Here is an 18,341-nt window from a genome sequence, read left to right as displayed (position 1 = left end):
CTCTCCTGGACAGTTCACTTATGTCCATGATTTTAGCTGTTAGTAGTATTCTTTTTTAAGGCTTGGTAATATGTTAGGATTTGCTAAGTTATTATAGAAAACACTACTACAACAGCTTACTGCTAATGTAGGACCACTCAGTCTCACACCTTACCTCGGATTCCCACAGATTGAACTTAAGGGAACCCTGATATGCTCATTGATCTGAGGGTCACTACAGCAGGGTAGCTGAGTGAATACGGAACCTTCACGCAACAATGACTGCTAGCAGCAGAAAGGAGAGTAATTCATAAGGGAAAGCAACTTCAACAGTAGTGAAAGAGTTAATTACTGCAGGTGCTTTGATTCACTCACACAAGCAGTGTAACATAAAGTTTAAACAGCAAGCTTTAACAAACACACCAACAATCACACAGCACTTTGATATCTGAATGAACTAATCAAGCTGAGAGCATTATATAATCCATAATTTGATAATGAATGTTAGTTATATCCAAGCTTGTTCAATGAAAGCATAAGAAGCTGTGTTGGTCATTTGAAACAGATAAAGTTGAAGTTATACAAACAGTCATTTGCGAACAGATATGAGGGTAAACTGTGACTAAGACCAATGTATGCTTAGGAAGTCTGTTTATGAAAGAATGGTAGCAATATATAACTTTGTCACAGTTGTTTGTATGCAAGTTAGTAAGTAGAGAAAATAGATGAATGCATATTTGTCATCTGTAGCATATATGATTCTCCAGCAGGTGTGCGTTACACAGATAATATGGCAAGCTTGCAGAAAAATGGAGTTGCAGTAGTACACACAGTTCGTATAATGCAAAATATACAGACCAGTATTACAGGAGATGGCAATGAGCAGAGTAATACTGTTACCAGACAGCAAACAGTCCCAGCGGTACCACAGCGAGCCTGAGTCAGAGCCGCGGCGGGAGAATGTCGGGCGTGACGTCACACGCTGCAGGGAGTAACTTCAATACAGGAGAGACAAAGAGGTCTCTGACTGAAATAAACGGTGAATATCTCCAGACGCAAAAGAGCACAAGGAGGTAGATTCAAGCAGGCAGAAACTCAGGGGGAGTTTAGAGAGCAATGTAATGAAATACAAAGTTGTATAAACGGCAAGGTCTCTTCAGAAGCAGCTTGTCACTGAGCAACAAATTACCAAGCAATGAGTTCTGTTGGGAGGTGCCTTAAATAGGGCTAATGAGTTCACTTTCTTAAAGGTATAGCATGAACAGAGATGAATCCCTGACAGTCTGCTAGTGTAATCTAATTGCAGTTGCCTGCCTGCCAGCGTGTGTGCCAGGCCCACTTGCCAACTAGTGCCACCACTCATATCTGTTGTAACAGTAGTGTAAATTTAAAAAAAAACTTTTTTGACTGTGAAACATCAGGCTGCTAGTGTAATCTAATAGCAGTTGCCTGCCTGCCTGCCAGCGTGTGTTCCAGGCCCACTTACCAAGCATCTTTTTCAATCTCCCGGTTCCTAAAATCCATGCCATATACACGTCCCCTGGCGCCGCAACTGCCTCTGGAAACCTTACCATGGGTCCCAGACCGCACGTCTTGTAATTTTCTGTCTGGGAAATTATATATCTATCAAATCTATCTATTTCTCTATCAAATCTATCTATCTATCTATCTATCGTATCAATCAAATGTATATTGCATCTATTGATCTATCTATCTAATCTATGTATCTATGTATCTATCAAATCTATCTATCTCGTGGTTGTGCAAATGGACTGTTTGCGGTTGTTTGCGGTGCGTTAAATGGGGAGTTTGGTCTGTCACTGTGAAGCGGGCGTAACCCTTACACTACCTGATCGATACAACATCATACCTGATGTTTTAAAGCACGTTATTCCAAACAATTTAGGAATGTTAGGTGATTTAAGCCCTTTATGGATTAAAACCAGACTCTGCATTAACTATGTAATTTTCCGTGGGAGTTTTGCCATGGATCCCCCTCCGGCATGCCACAGTCCAGGTGTTAGTCCCCTTGAAACAACTTTTCCATCACTATTGTGGCCAGAAAGATTCCCTGTGGGTTTTAAAATTTGCCTGCCTATTGAAGTCAATGGCGGTTCGCCCGTTCGCGAACAGTTGCGGAAGTTCGAGTCCGTCGTTCGCGAACGGAAAATTTTCAGTTCGCGACATCACTATATATAAGTTCCTGTATGAGTACTTCCTGTTCAAAAGTTAGTGAAACATTGGTAAATCACATAATGTATCATCACCAAACAAAGAACATACAATTTTTTTTATTTTTTTTTTGTTTAATAAGGTTTTATTGAGTAATAATAAACATAGTACAGAATATCATACCACACATAGACAAATGTGACAAGTAAGTTCAAGGGGGGAAGGGGGATAAGGGGCAAACACAGAGATATCTTCTGCTAGAGAGTGGGAGGAATGGTCAAGTCTGTTGCCCAATACTTAGTCTGTTCACTTAAATGTCCATTTGTGTTCAGAATATGCTTACTGAGCAGGTGGGTAATCGTACTACACTTTTATGAGAAATCATCATAAGTTTTGCAAAATTCAAACTCAAAAACTGTTGAACCATCATTCCAGATATTGTAATGAAGGGGGGGGAAGGGAAGGGAGGGGGGGGAGAGGGCCAGCCCGGGTGTGTGGAGTAGGTTAGGTAATGTTCATGTTGTTTTGCCATCTAAGGTGGCCCTATGGGGGCATGTAATAATGTTTGCCAGTAGAACTGGATGTTATGATATAGGGGCAGACAACCACTCTTAAAATAAGAGTATTCTTCCACAGAGAGGATTTCAGAAGTGTTAAGTAGCCACTCCTGAACAGTGGGCGCACCTGTGGACTTCCACTTTCAGGCGATGAGTAATCTGGCACTATTAAGGCAGGTTTGTAGAAGTTTCCATCTAATTTTACACATTTTGCCTGGGTTGTAGCTAAAAAAGAGCTGTGAGAGGTGATAGATTAAATTGGTCCCCCAAAACTATTCTCATATGTCTAATGATGCCCTCCCAGAAGGGAAGCAGCTTCGGACATTGCCACCAAATATGGGCCATTGCGCCAGGAGACCCACATCCCCTCCAGCAAGTCATGTTGGAGCTAAGATAAATATGCTTAAGCCTAACTGGTGTAAGGTACCACCGGTACAAAATTTTGTGGTTCATCTCCAGTATCCTGGGAGATGATGAGGATTTAGAGGAGTGGTAAAAAATATTTTCCCACTGCTCTTTGGAAATAGGGAGGTCTAATTCAGTCTGCCAATGTGAGTCGTATGACGAGGGTGGTAGTGTAAGGGACATATCCATCAGTTTTTTAACCATCGATTGGGACCCCTTAGGGACCTCTCCTTCAAGGCAGAAACGTTCAAAACATGTCATTTCTCTCAGGAGGTCTTGTTTGTGGGGTGAGGTTCTCAGTAAGTGGGTCAGTTGTGCGTATTTAAGCCAATGAGAGAAGGCCCCTCCAACAGTGTCAGATAGTTGTGTTCTTGATTTCAGGGCCCCTCTGTTAGTCAGGCACGCGAATGGGATTGTTTGAGTTGTGCCTATATGGCCTGGTGTCTGTGGAACTATCCCGCCACTGAATTCTGCATTTATCGGTATTGGGGACATAGGCGAGGTAAACGATGATATCCCTTTAACCTTGGTTCTAACTAAGTCCCATGTACGGAAGATGTGGGAGTATAACAGTGAAGTCCTGACGTGTACGGGTCTGCATTTGTGTGAGATCCAACAAAGTGGGCCTATGGTAGGTGTTCCCAGGAGAAAGGAGTCTATGGTGGTCCATGCCTTAGTGGAGGAACGGTCATGCCATTCCCACACTCTCTGTAGTGTTACTGCGCTATAATATTGAGAGATCAAAGGTACTCCCAATCCTCCCCCTCCTAGTGGTTTTACTAAAACTCTTTTGCTTATCCGGGGTTTAACATTCCCCCATATGAAGGAGTTTATCAAAGCCTGGAGTTGATTCAGGTATGTAGCCGGCAAGTGAACTGGAGCAGCTTGTAGGATGTATAGGAACTGAGGGAGGGTAGTCATCTTAACCGACTGGATCCTGCCCCACCAGGAGATGGGGCGAGCTTGCCAGGAGTCAAAGTCTTTCCTGATCTTATGTAGGATAGGTAGGTAATTGTATTTAAATATTTTATTGATAGATGGGGCTATGTGTATTCCTAAGTATTTAATTTTATCATGTAGAAGTCTGTACTGGCAATGTGTCTTAAGGGCATCAAAGTCACCCCTCCTCATATTGAGGTTAAGAATTTCCGACTTTTGTGAATTGATCAGGAAGTTTGAATGGTCACCAAACCTATCAAACTCCTCTAACAGAGATCTGTGTGGGTGGGTTAGCAGGGTTAGGACATCATCTGCATAAAGGGTGAGTTTATATGTATTTGGGCCTAATTCTACTCCAGTTATGTCTGGGTTATTCCTGATGTGTGATGCAAGTACTTCAATTGAAATGGCGAATAGCAGAGGAGACAGAGGGCACCCCTATCTCGTGCCGTTTTGTATATTAAAACTATCAGACATAGTCCCGTTTGTGCGAACCCTAGCTGTGGGGCAGGAATATAAGCTAAATATCCTTTGAATCATGACAGAGCCAAAACCAAAGGCCCCAAGACACTGTCTCAGAAAGTTCCAGTCCAGCCGGTCAAACGCTTTTTCAGCATCTGTAGAGATAAGGATAGATGGTACGTTCGACCGGCTGGACTGTTCGATCAAGTGCAGAACCCTAATGGTATTATCTCGGGCCTCTCTCCTTGGTATGAAGCCCGATTGATCGACATGTATGATTTGAGGAAGTATTCTGTTGACTCGGGCAGCAAGGATCTTAGCATAAATTTTCAAATCAGAGTTTAATAGGGAGATTGGTCTGTAGTTGCCCACTAATGTGGGGTCTTTGTCAGGTTTAGCTATGACAGAGATATGTGCTTCAAGGGAGCCCCTAGACCATTTCGCACCATTATCTATAGAATGAAATAGGGACGTGAGATGTGGGATTAACAAATTCTTAAACTGCTTATAATACATGTTGCTGAAGCCATCAGGACCAGGGCTCTTGTGGGAAGGAAGAGATTTAATAGCGTCTGCCACTTCTTGAGATGAGATAGGGCTGTCTAAGGCTTTGGAAATTTCTTTAGGTATAGTAGGGAGTGAGGCCTCCGCAATGTATTTTTCTGTTGCGAGTGGGGTGCTTGCTGCGCGTGGGGTAGATAAGTTTTACAGTGTACTATAATACTTTTTAAATTCGTCAGCTATTGAGAGGCTACCCACTACAGAGCTCCCAGAATCATCTAGTATTTTATGGATGTAAGAATGGAGTTTACGCTCTTTAAGGGTTCTAGCTAACAACGGGCCTATTTTATTAGATCTAGCTAAGTGTAATTTCCTAAGGTATAGGGCTCTGGTTTGTGCTTCTGCATATAGCAATTGGTTGAGTTCATTTCTGCGATGTCTAAGCTGGCTAGATAGTGCTACATCTCGGGGGGCCTCCTGGTGATGCCTCTCTAGGGTGTAAATGGACCTAAGGATACTATTATGTCAGGTCCTATACTGCTTCTTTTTCCCCGCTTTATATTTAATGAACTCGCCTCTCAGCACCGACTTATGAGCCTCCCACAGAGTGTGGGGAGAGATATAATCTATATTGTTAAGCCTGAAGTACTCTGCAATAGTCTCCGCCAACCTCCTAGTCAAGGCATTGTCTTTAAGTAATGACTCATCTAATCTCCACATATATGGAGATATCAGGGCATTTAACCATTTTAAGCTTAAGGAGACCATGGCATGGTCAGACCAAGTTGTTGGGATAATGTCCACCTCCTTGACTGAGTCATAAAGAAGTTGGTCTGTGAAGATATAGTCAATTCGGGAGTGATTTCTATGGGGATTGGAGTAGAAGGTAAAGGAGCGTTGAGAGGGATGCCGCATTCGCCATGCATCAATCAATGCTAGCTGATGAATTAGGGATGTCGTGTCTGATAGGGTCTTGGGGGAAACGCTGCTTCGGCCCGAGGAGCAGTCCAATGTAGGGTCCAGTGCTATATTACAGTCCCCTGCCAAAATCAATGGTCCAGTCTGGTTAAGGAGGAGATGTCGCTTTAAGGTCTTAAAGAATTTGGTGTGCTTGGTGTTGGGAGCGTAAATATTAGCTAACGTGAGTGGTCTGTTGTGGAAAAGTCCTGCAACTATAAGCCATCTGCCTCCTGGATCTACCTCAACTTTGTTTAGTTGGAAAGGGACATGTCTGCTGATCAGAATCCCCACTCCCCCCACTTTTCTTATGTTATGGGCAAAGAAACCCGTTGGGTAATCCTTGCTTGCTAACGTAGGAGGTGAGTCCTTGGGGAAGTGGGTCTCCTGCACAAAAACGATATCTGCCTTTGACTGTTTAAACCATGCTAGTGCAACAGAACGTTTGGTCGGGGAGTTCAGGCCCTTAGTATTCTGTGTGACTATAGTTAACAAACGGGTTGCCATAGGATAATATGTATGGTTGAAGCAATGTTGTAGGTCTGAAGGGTAGAATTATGTGCTGCAGTAGTGTTTGCTAACAGCAAATAGGAATTATGGCTTACCTGACTTGCGGAATTCTCAATACTACTAAGAACCCGGGCTGACCACAAGGAATGTAGGGTTGGGAAGGGGGAGGATAGAGAGAAATATGAAACAATGACCATTCTGGAATGAAGAGAAACACATGTAAACAATACAACAATAAACAGGGTAAAACATAAAAGGAAAAACAATTTAAGGAAAACGATACTCATAAGTTTCTCCTAGGAGAAATTCCTAGAGGAGGAAAAAAGTGATTGCTACAGCTCTTGGTAGCAGGTCGGTTAACTGATATGTATTCAAACAGGAAAAGTTTTAATTAGACATACATATCTAACATACTACTCATCTATGAACCAAAGGTTTTAAAACATTTTTAGCTGCATGCAACATGGACCATCTTGACGATGATCAGAAAGTACTCTAAACTCTGTTCCAGTACTCTGTTCCAGTAGTTCATGGCTAGAATCTCTAATTGTTGGTAGTTCTGGGGGTTTGATTCCCAGCTGGGTGCAGAAGGTGTCCAGATCTTCCTGGGATCTGTAAGTTATTGTAGCATTGTCCTTTATGACTTTTAAACAAAAGGGGAATCCCCAACGATAGGGGATCTTCAATTCCCTTAAGTGCGTTGTAAGTGGCCTAATTTCTCTTCTTTTGGTTAATGTCATTTGGCTGAGGTCTGCGAAAAATTGGAGGGCATGGCCCTCAAATGTAATGGGGGCTTGTTTCCTGGCCGCAGATAAGATACTTTCTTTTTCTTTGAAGCTTGTAAATTTGAGGATGATGTCTCGTGGCGGTGCTGAGTCTTTAGGTGGCAGCCGAAGGGCTCGATGGAATCTATCCAGTTGGTATTCAGTAGGGGTTCCGCTGTGGTTGTCCCCTCTCATTAATTCATTAAACAGCTTTCGAAGAAAGGGCAGCAAGTCCGCAGATTTAATGGATTCTGGTACGCCACGAATCCTAATATTTTGGCGTCTGCCTCTGTTATCCAGATCCTCAACTTGATCCTGTAGTTGTTGAATGAGGGTAGAGTTTTGGGTGGAATGACGGATCTGCTGATCTAAGATTCTATCAGTGTGTTCCACTTCCTCTTCAAGATGCATAATCCTGTTGCCAATCTCAGTTATTTATTTTTTAACTTCAGAAAGACTTGACTTTATCATAGAGCTTACTTGCAAAATAAAACTAGTAAAATCTTCCTTTGAGGGGAGTGACATAATGTCTGCTTTTGTGAGAGTGGTATCCCTTTCAGTTTGGCTTTCAGTAGTGTTTAAAGTGTTCACTGTGTCATGTAAAAGAGGGGGAGATTGCGGTGCAGAGCCTTCCATATTTTTAAAGAAGGAGTGTACTTTTGGTGGTGCTGGGTTAGGCCCTTTACCAGATTTATCAACTCTGAGCCCTTTTTTTGATGCCATGAGGGGAGAATGCAATAAGAAAGAGGGCGCTGAATGTAACAAAGTGCAGCCTTTCAAAACAGTTGAACTGCAGGTTTCAGATGGCTCCGGTCACTCTTTAGCAGATTCAGGTGCGAATATTTTAGATTTAAGGGTTGGATGGCATATATTCTGTTTCTCCGCTGCAGCCTCTCTTTGCAACATTAAAGATGGCGCTTAGTGTGATAAAAGTTTTATCTGATGCTGCAGTGGAGGAGCGCAGCCAGTCGTATATATAATGTCCCCTGTTATACAGATAGATTATCTCCTTCGGAGCATGAATAAGCTACTGAGGGCAGAGATATAGATTTGAATGATAGTCCCCCGGCACTGCCTGTAATGTTAAGGAAAGTACACTCACATGTTGCGGTTAGTGGACAGTGGTGTCCGTCTTTTAATCCATCTGCCTCCGATTTAGCTTAGGCTCTGTGGGACTTCCAGGTGTCAGGCGGACCTTTGTCGTGCAGCAGGGCTGGGAAGAGGGGACATAAGTTAAGCCGGAGCCTTGTTGCGGTAAATTCAGAGACCACGTGGTCGGCTGTTCAACTCCGTGTCGGCTGTGTGTAAAAGCTCCGTCTTGCTCTCCAGCCAGTTCACTAGTTGTCGGTTGGTGTCCGGGTGTTATGGGTTATTAGATCCAAGCCATAAGACTCTTTTACCTGTCCTTTAGCTGCCTCAATAACCGACCTCACTTCGGAGCTCTAGAAGCCTGCGTCCATCTTGGCACAGGCTAGCTCCGCCTCCTCCAAGAACATACAATTTTAAACAACTTTACAACTTAATTCTGCTGAACAAAGAAGATTAGTATTCTGGGGTGGCGCTCAACAAAGGAGAGCTAAGAGAATAATTTTGCGGGAATTAGAATTAAAGGTGGTTAATTATGTACCGAACTCTAGTATATTATGAAAATCCTAGTATAATTAGTAGATTTTAGTAATAGCTTTGGGAGTCTAAAAAGGTTGCATATATGCTTTTAAATTTACTCGGTAAGGATAAATAGCAATAAACTAGTCCAATATAAATAGTAGGAAAGCAGTTTAAACAGATCGAACTAGTTGAATAAAATAATATTTATTACTATAGTTAATATAACATCAATAAAAGTAACGATGCCGGCATCTAAAAACAAACAAAATGTGAACAGTGAGAAATAGCAATGTAGAAATGTATACAAATATATACAAATGTATACAGATATGTTATCTCATCTGTAGCAAATAATAATAAATGTGGATCACATAAGATTCTTAAACCTGTATAGTCCTGTTATGAAGGCAACAATGTCCAAAGATTGTCTGTTCTTTGCAAACTTGTGGCCAGAAACTCCGGGTTGTATATGCCCTCTTTTTCTCGGTGCTAAAAGTCAGTGCAGCGTTCTCTGCAAACAATGGGGGATACTATGATCCGCGTGTGCACACACACAGTTCCGGGCTGAAATGAAAAAGTTGTTCCGGTGCAGGTAACTCTTTAGTGTTCACACAGGGTGAGGTAAAGAACCGAAGTTCCAAACAGAATACTGGTTGCACAGATGTATTCGTATGAGTAGGTCCCGGGGCAGGAATTACACATATAGAGCCAGCTTAAACCAAGTTTTAGTAGCTGCTCAATGTACCTGTCCTACCTACTTACGAATCCAATCTGTAGTTAACACTTAGATAAGTCTTGTACACAGGAGCAATCGGCAAATTCTACGCGTTTCAGCCGCCAGGGGCCTTTATCAAGATGCCTGTTTGCTCACAATTACATTTTTAAATATCCCACGCTGTATCCTCATTGGACAAATCTGGACCTATCAGATACGTGCTACAATGGGTGTAATTTCTTAGGCCTAGATTTAGAGTTCGGCGGTAGCCGTCAAAACCAGCGTAAGAGGCTCCTAACGCTGGTTTTGGCCGCCCGCTGGTATTTGGAGTCAGTGATTAAAGGGTCTAACGCTCACTTTACAGCCGCGACTTTTCCATACCGCAGATCCCCCTACGCCATTTGCGTAGCCTATCTTTTCAATGGGATCTTCCTAACGCCGGTATTTAGAGTCGTTTCTGCAGTGAGCGTTAGAGCTCTAACGACAAGATTCCAGCCGCCTGAAAATAGCAGGAGTTAAGAGCTTTCTGGCTAACGCCGGTTTATAAAGCTCTTAACTACTGTACCCTAAAGTACACTAACACCCATAAACTACCTATGTACCCCTAAACCGAGGTCCCCCCACATCGCCGCCACTCGATTAAAATTTTTAACCCCTAATCTGCCGACCGCCCACCTACGTTATACTTATGTACCCCTAATCTGCTGCCCCTAACACCGCCGACCCCTGTATTATATCTATTAACCCCTAACTTGCCCCCCACAACGTCGCCGCAAGCTACTTAAAATAATTAACCCCTAATCTTCCGACCGCAAATCGCCGCCACCTACGTTATCCCTATGTACCCCTAATCTGCTACCCCTAACATCGCCGACCCCTATGTTATATTTATTAACCCCTAATCTGCCCCCCTCAACGTCGCCGACACCTACCTACACTTATTAACCCCTAATCTGCCGAGCGGCACCTGAGCGCTACTATAATAAAGTTATTAACCCCTAATCCGCCTCACTAACCCTATCATAAATAGTATTAACCCCTAATCTGCCCTCCCTAACATCGCCGACACCTACCTTCAATTATTAACCCCTAATCTGCCGACCGGAGCTCACCGCTATTCTAATAAATGTATTAACCCCTAAAGCTAAGCCTAACACTAACACCCCCCTAAGTTAAATATAATTTTTATCTAACGAAATAAATTAACTCTTATTAAATAAATAATTCCTATTTAAAGCTAAATACTTACCTGTAAAATACATCCTAATATAGCTACAATATAAATTATAATTATATTATAGCTATTTTAGGATTAATATTTATTTTACAGGCAACTTTGTAATTATTTTAACCAGGTACAATAGCTATTAAATAGTTAAGAACTATTTAATAGTTACCTAGTTAAAATAATAACAAATTTACCTGTAAAATAAATCCTAACCTAAGATATAATTAAACCTAACACTACCCTATCAATAAAATAATTAAATAAACTACCTACAATTACCTACAATTAACCTAACACTACACTATCAATAAATTAATTAAACACAATTGCTACAAATAAATACAATTAAATAAACTATCTAAAGTACAAAAAATAAAAAAGAACTAAGTTACAGAAAATAATAAAATATTTACAAACATAAGAAAAATATTACAACAATTTTAAACTAATTACACCTACTCTAAGCCCCCTAATAAAATAACAAAGACCCCCAAAATAAAAAATTCCCTACCCTATTCTAAAATACAAATATTACAAGCTCTTTTACCTTACCAGCCCTGAACAGGGCCCTTTGCGGGGCATGCCCCAAGAATTTCAGCTCTTTTGCCTGTAAAAAAAAACATACAATACCCCCCCCCCAACATTACAACCCACCACCCACATACCCCTAATCTAACCCAAACCCCCCTTAAATAAACCTAACACTACCCCCCCTGATGATCTTCCTACCTTGTCTTCACCATGCCAGGTTCACCGATCCGTCTGGCTCCAAGATCTTCATCCAACCCAAGCGGGGGCTAGACATCCACTGAAGAAGTCCAGAAGAGGGTCCAAAGTCTTCCTCCTATCCGGCAAGAAGAGGACATCCGGACCGGCAAACATCTTCTCCAAGCGGCATCTTCTATCTTCTTCCATCCGATGACGACCGGCTCCATCTTGAAGACCTCCAGCGCGGATCCATCCTCTTCTTCCGACGACTAGACGACGAATGACGGTTCCTTTAAGGGACGTCATCCAAGATGGCGTCCCTCGAATTCCGATTGGCTGATAGGATTCTATCAGCCAATCGGAATTAAGGTAGGAATTTTCTGATTGGCTGATGGAATCAGCCAATCAGAATATAGTTCAATCCGATTGGCTGATCCAATCAGCCAATCAGATTGAGCTCCGCATTCTATTGGCTGATCGGAACAGCCAATAGAATGCGAGCTCAATCTGATTGGCTGATTGGATCAGCCAATCGGATTGAACTATATTCTGATTGGCTGATTCCATCAGCCAATCAGAAAATTCCTACCTTAATTCCGATTGGCTGATAGAATCCTATCAGCCAATCGGAATTCGAGGGACGCCATCTTGGATGACGTCCCTTAAAGGAACCGTCATTCGTCGTCTAGTCGTCGGAAGAAGAGGATGGATCCGCGCTGGAGGTCTTCAAGATGGAGCCGGTCGTCATCGGATGGAAGAAGATAGAAGATGCCGCTTGGAGAAGATGTTTGCCGGTCCGGATGTCCTCTTCTTGCCGGATAGGAGGAAGACTTTGGACCCTCTTCTGGACTTCTTCAGTGGATGTCTAGCCCCCGCTTGGGTTGGATGAAGATCTTGGAGCCAGGACGGATCGGTGAACCTGGCATGGTGAAGACAAGGTAGGAAGATCATCAGGGGGGTAGTGTTAGGTTTATTTAAGGGGGGTTTGGGTTAGATTAGGGGTATGTGGGTGGTGGGTTGTAATGTTGGGGGGGGGTATTGTATGTTTTTTTTTACAGGCAAAAGAGCTGAAATTCTTGGGGCATGCCCCGCAAAGGGCCCTGTTCAGGGCTGGTAAGGTAAAAGAGCTTGTAATATTTGTATTTTAGAATAGGGTAGGGAATTTTTTATTTTGGGGGTCTTTGTTATTTTATTAGGGGGCTTAGAGTAGGTGTAATTAGTTTAAAATTGTTGTAATATTTTTCTTATGTTTGTAAATATTTTATTATTTTCTGTAACTTAGTTCTTTTTTATTTTTTGTACTTTAGATAGTTTATTTAATTGTATTTATTTGTAGCAATTGTGTTTAATTAATTTATTGATAGTGTAGTGTTAGGTTAATTGTAGGTAATTGTAGGTAGTTTATTTAATTATTTTATTGATAGGGTAGTGTTAGGTTTAATTATATCTTAGGTTAGGATTTATTTTACAGGTAAATTTGTTATTATTTTAACTAGGTAACTATTAAATAGTTCTTAACTATTTAATAGCTATTGTACCTGGTTAAAATAATTACAAAGTTGCCTGTAAAATAAATATTAATCCTAAAATAGCTATAATATAATTATAATTTATATTGTAGCTATATTAGGATTTATTTTACAGGTAAGTATTTAGCTTTAAATAGGAATCATTTATTTAATAAGAGTTAATTTATTTCGTTAGATAAAAATTATATTTAACTTAGGGGGGTGTTAGTGTTAGGGTTAGACTTAGCTTTAGGGGTTAATACATTTATTAGAATAGCGGTGAGCTCCGGTCGGCAGATTAGGGGTTAATAATTGAAGGTAGGTGTCGGCGATGTTAGGGAGGGCAGATTAGGGGTTAATACTATTTATGATAGGGTTAGTGAGGCGGATTAGGGGGTTAATAACTTTATTATAGTAGCGCTCAGGTCCGCTCGGCAGATTAGGGGTTAATAAGTGTAGGCAGGTGTCGGCGACGTTGTGGGGGCAGATTAGGGGTTAATAAATATAACATAGGGGTCGGCGATGTTAGGGCAGCAGATTAGGGGTACATAGGGATAACGTAGGTGGCGGCGGTTTACGGAGCGGCAGATTAGGGGTTAAAAGTGTAATGCAGGGGTCAGCGATAGCGGGGGCGGCAGATTAGGGGTTAATAAGTGTAAGGTTAGGGGTGTTTAGACTCGGGGTACATGTTAGAGTGTTAGGTGCAGACGTAGGAAGTGTTTCCCCATAGGAAACAATGGGGCTGCGTTAAGAGCTGAACGCTGCTTTTTTGCAGGTGTTAGGTTTTTTTTCAGCTCAAACTGCCCCATTGTTTCCTATGGGAGAATCGTGCACGAGCACGTTTTTGATGCCGGCCGCGTCCGTAAGCAACTCTGGTATCGAGAGTTGCATTTGCGGTAAATATGCTCTACGCTCCTTTTTTGGAGCCTAACGCAGCATTTGTTTGAACTCTCAATACCAGAGTTAAATTTATGGTGCGGCCAGAAAAAAACCCGCGGAGCGTTAACAGCCCTTTTACCGCCGAACTCCAAATCTAGGCCTTAATTTCTTTATTAAAACTTTCCAAAGTCTGTGTTTGCATATTGATGTTTATACATACAATTTAGAATATACAGTTTAAAACCGTATTTTTATATTATTTTTAAACATGCATAATAATATCCTTGTTCGATCTTGTTGAAAACCGCTTAGGTTAAACTCAATTCATTGCTATATAGTTACCCAGATTTCTCAAATAGCATATATGATAATTAATTTATTGATTCTCTAGTCCAGTAAGTTTATTAATCAAAGGTATAAAATATAAATCCTTAAATCTGGACGCCTCTAGAGATATATAAGAATTATAAGAATATTAAGTCAGAGAGAACTCTATATAAATATACATAATGTATGATTAGAAAAAATATAAAAATGTATAAAAACTATATGAAAAACATGTAAAAAAATGTATAAAAAATGTATATGATATATAAAAATCGTTCCTATTATAATAAAAATCTTGCATCCATGATATAAACCAGCAATATATTAAAATTGTATGCAATTGTTTAAAAATATCTCAAAAACATATTTAAAAATTTACCTTTGACATTATCTCTCAAAATGCTTGTCTGATATGATATGTGTTTAAAAATTTTTGTGTTTAAATTGTTTAAAATTTGGGTTAGATTTAGAAATCTCAATTGAGTCAGCATTTTCATAAAATTAATAAAATGTAGTGGCATAATTTAATCTTAAAATAATATGTTCAAATCCATTTCTGAGTTAAGGCCATGGGGATGGAGGGTCCTAAAATTAAATATGAATTCTGCCTCTTTCTTAAGTAAAATATTCTGAATATTACCTCCTCTGATTCCCAAACTGATTTGTTTAATGCCCCAATATTTAAAATCTTTAAGGTTTCCACCATGTATATCTTTAAAATGGGTGTATAATTTTGTTTCTGTGGATCCATGTTCAATTTTCAAAATGTGTTCTCGGATTCTATCCCTTAAAATTCTACCTGTCTGACCAAAATATAGTAGCCCACAAGAACATTTGATGCAATAAATAGTGTTTATACTAGAGCATCTAATCAGTTGATTGATCCTAAATTTAAAACCAGTATTTTGTGACGTTATTTCCTTGCTCTTATGGCTATATTTACAGGATTTACAAGTATTACATGGAAAGAATCCATTAATCCCCAATCCTCTTAAATCTCTATCGGCTGCAATCCGTTTAGGTTCTTTATATTCACTTTTAGACAATATACATTTTAAATTTCTAGCTTTCTTGAAGATAATGTCAGGTTGGTTCTTCACTTTGTTACCTAATACATGGTCCTGTTTAATCAGGTGCCAGTGTCTCCTCAAAAAATTTTTCAATTCATGATGTTGTGAGTTAAATTCAGTTATAAAAGGCACAAAGATCTCATTACAGTTAGAAATTTTATCTTTATTTTTCTTACGTTCACTTAATAGTAGAACTTCCCTGTCCATTTTAGCCACTTCTTGTTGGGTGTTAGTCAAATGTTTATTGTCATAGCCTTTTTCTATGAATCTCCCTGTTAATACTTCTGATTGGGCTTGGTAACTTTCTTCGGTTGAGCAATTTTTTCTAATCCTCATATACTGGCTCTTTGGAATATTCAGTTTCCAACGATCCAAATGGCAACTGTCTGAGTGACTGTAGTTATTAGCATCTATGCTTTTAAAATAGGTCTTAGTATAAATATTGTTTTCAACAATTTCTATTTCAACATCGAGAAAACTCAATTTCTGGCAGCTATATTCATGTGTAAAAGATAGACCTAATGTATTAGTATTTAGGTCTGTTAAAAATGTATCTAATAGTTCCAAATCTCCCCTCCATACAATGAATATGTCATCTATAAATCTACAATAGAGCACAAGGTTCGCCTCCCATGGGCCATCAAATATATACATATTTTCAAAGTGGCCCATGAATAAATTCGCGTAACTAGGGGCGAACCTTGTGCCCATTGCAGTGCCCTTAACTTTGCAAGTATATATCATTATTAAACAAAAAACTATTATTATGCAATATAAAGCTAATACAATCTAATAAAAATCCATTCTGTGCTTCGGGTAATTCTAAATCCTGATCTAAAAATGATTTTATTGCTCCTATACCTTTCTCGTGGGAGATATTGGTATAGAGTGAATTGACATCACACGTAACCAATATATAATTTTCTCTCCAGTTTAAATCCTTAATCTTATTTAAAAAATGAGTGGAATCCCTAAGATAAGCTGGTAGTTTAAGAACATATTTCTGTAAGAAAAAATCTATATATTGGGAAAGGCCCGATGTTAGGGACCCTATCCCAGAGATAATAGGGCGGCCGGGTGGGTTATTTAAATCTTTGTGTATTTTTGGGAGAAAATAGAAAGTTGGAGTTTTGGGATATAATATATTTAAAAAATTAAGTTCAGACTCATTAATAATTCCCATTTCTTTAGCTTTTACAAGTAACCCCTCTAATTTACTTTGTTGTTTCTTTAATGGGTTTAATTTGAGTTTGTTGTAAGTTGTTTTATCCTGTAATATTCTGTTAGCTTCATTCACATAGTAAATTCGATCCATGATAACGATCCCCCCACCCTTATCAGCTGGTTTCACTATTATCTCTGTGTTATTCTGTAATTCCTTAAGTGTCTCTACTTCTTTCCTACTTAGGTTCTTCTTTATTGGTTTATTCTGGTCTAGTAATTCTAAGTCCTTTTTGATATTCTGTTCAAACAATTTTATGTGTTCACTTTTTTCTTGTATGGGGTAAAAAGTGGATTTAGCTTTTAGTTCTGTGTGAATGTAATTACTCTGTATCCTTCTGTCTTGTATGGGATTCTTTAAAAAATGTCTTTTTAGCGTTAATTTCCTGATATACTGATTAATGTTGATTAAGGTTTCAAACTTATTAAGTTTACAAGATGGTGCAAAACTTAGGCCTTTTTCTAGTACTTTTTCTTGTTTCTCATTTAGAGTTATTTTACTCAGATTAAATATACCCACTTTCTTGACATTTTTTATCTCACTTACTGCCTCTTTATTGTTTTGTTTAGAGGTTCCTCTCCCTCTTCTACCTCTAGCCTTCTTTTTCCTTGTACCATTCTTGGTGGTTTTGGGGCCTCTAGAAGATCTCTTGAAGTCCCCGCAATCGCGGGGGCGTCCTCTAAAAAATTCATACTATGTGTACTGTTCTCCTGCATATTGGAATGGGATTGTTTTCTATGGTGATATGTTCTCTGTGGACTAAAATTTTTATCTAATGGTGAAAACCTATTTTGTAGTGGAATTCTCCAATTTTGATGGTCATTATATGAATCTCTTTGGTGATCTTTTTTTTTTTTTTTTTTTTTTTTTTTTTTAAAAAGGAGCTTTATTGTATCAAGTTGCAACATACAATAGTCAAACAAGTTGGTTATAGTGCAGAAAAAACATATAAGGACTCAGTCCTGATACAAGCTATTACAAGAAACAGAGATTCTGCTATATAGGTAAGGTAAATGTTCCTGATAGGATTCAATGTACTTTTTTCTTAGAGAGGAACATTTTGAATTGTCAGTACAACTAGATACATTGTCCATTATAACTTTTAACTTTATAAACACAAAACATGTTCAGAATATGGTAAAAACAAGAAAAGATAATATGCAGATGATGAGGAAAAAGAGAGAAAAAAAAAAAGGGATTATATGATTTGGTAAAAAGCAAGTTCAAACAATCATAAGTCATAAAGTTCCAAAAAAGGTCCATTGCGGTCTAAGTGTAGCAGGGTTTATTGAGGGGTGTGTGGGGCACCTACGGGCTCCAAAGAGTGGATATATTCTTCCCAGAGCAGGCGGATGGACAGAAACTCGTCCATTTTACTCAGTTGTGTATAGTGGTATTGCTCTAATTCAATGGCGGTAGTTACTCTATTTCGCCAGAACTGTATAGATGGTAAGGTGGGTTGCTTCCAGTGGTATGGGATATATCGTTTAGCCGTATTGATCATTATCGTAGTGAGCTTCAGTCTCAGCTTACATGTTATTTGTGGGAGAAAGTTGAAGAGAAAGGCCAAGGGGTAAGGGGTAGGGAAATCCCTATCACTGAGTGTATTTCTGTTCTAATGTCCGACCAATATGCTTGTCTACTGGGCATGTCCACCACAGATGGGTAAAGGTACCTCGTTGTGTACACCCTCTCCAGCAGTCGGCACTAGTGTGTGGGAATAGTCTACCCAGTCTATCAGGAGTGTAGTGCCACCTACAGAGGAGTTTTGTATTCATTTCCGCAATATTCATGGAAGATGCGGAGGAGCTCATGCATTTGTATATGATC

Source organism: Bombina bombina, chromosome 1 (assembly GCF_027579735.1).
Source record: "Bombina bombina isolate aBomBom1 chromosome 1, aBomBom1.pri, whole genome shotgun sequence".
Lineage (NCBI taxonomy): Eukaryota > Metazoa > Chordata > Amphibia > Anura > Bombinatoridae > Bombina > Bombina bombina.
This window is presented reverse-complemented; position numbering follows the sequence as displayed.